At 54.9% G+C, this 623-nt stretch overlaps 1 protein-coding gene across 1 annotated transcript in view; it reads left to right on the top strand.

The window, feature by feature from the left end:
* Window positions 1-351: 351 nt before the first annotated feature.
* Window positions 352-623, top strand: part of LOC102670961 (broad-complex core protein isoforms 1/2/3/4/5-like) — a 16099-nt gene continuing 15827 nt past the window's right edge. The window contains exon 1 of the mRNA XM_031514467.1: window positions 352-623. This exon is cut by the window's right edge and continues 920 nt beyond it. The gene's annotated coding sequence lies outside the window, so the exon portion shown is untranslated.

Genomic DNA, 623 nt, shown 5'->3' with positions numbered 1-623 from the left:
CGCTCTCTTTTTTTTTTCCCTCCCTCTCCGCTTTCCTCTCTGTCACTGTCCATCCGTCCGTCCGTTCGTGTTCGTGTTCTCTCTCCCCGCGTGTTTAGACGTGTGTGTATGTGTGTGTGTGTGTGTGTGTGTGTGTATGTGTGTGTGTCTTTGGCCGTCTTTCTCCGTCAGACGGCACCTCTTTCTCCCTCCTGTCGCTCGTTCTCGCTCGTCGTACCGGCGATCGTCGGCTTTTCGTACGTTTTCGTGCGGCCTCGCTGCCGCGCCGCGACGTACGCCCGCGTCGACGAAGGCAGCACACAGCTGCACAGTCGTGACGTGACGTTTCGGGGGTTAGTTCGCACGGTATGTGACGGAGAAAGAGGCCACCGGTGGGACTGCTGTTCCAACGTGCTCCTTCGAGGATCGTGACGTTTCCGGTTTTTCGAAACACCTCGTGACTTCTTCTGCTTCTTCTGCGACGTGTCTCTCTTCTCTCCCTCTCTCTCTCTTTCTTTCTTTTTTTCTCTTTCTCTTTATCTCTGTCTGTCTCCGTTTCTCCGCCCGACTTGTTCTTTCGTTCGTTCGTTCGTTCGTTCGTTCGTTCGTTGCTCTCGTGTCCGGCGCGAGACATGTGATCCTTG

Source organism: Apis dorsata, unplaced genomic scaffold (genome assembly GCF_000469605.1).
Source record: "Apis dorsata unplaced genomic scaffold, Apis dorsata 1.3 scaffold_1004, whole genome shotgun sequence".
NCBI lineage: Eukaryota > Metazoa > Arthropoda > Insecta > Hymenoptera > Apidae > Apis > Apis dorsata.
Note: the sequence above shows the minus strand (reverse complement) of the source record. Positions and strands in the feature narration are given on the sequence as shown.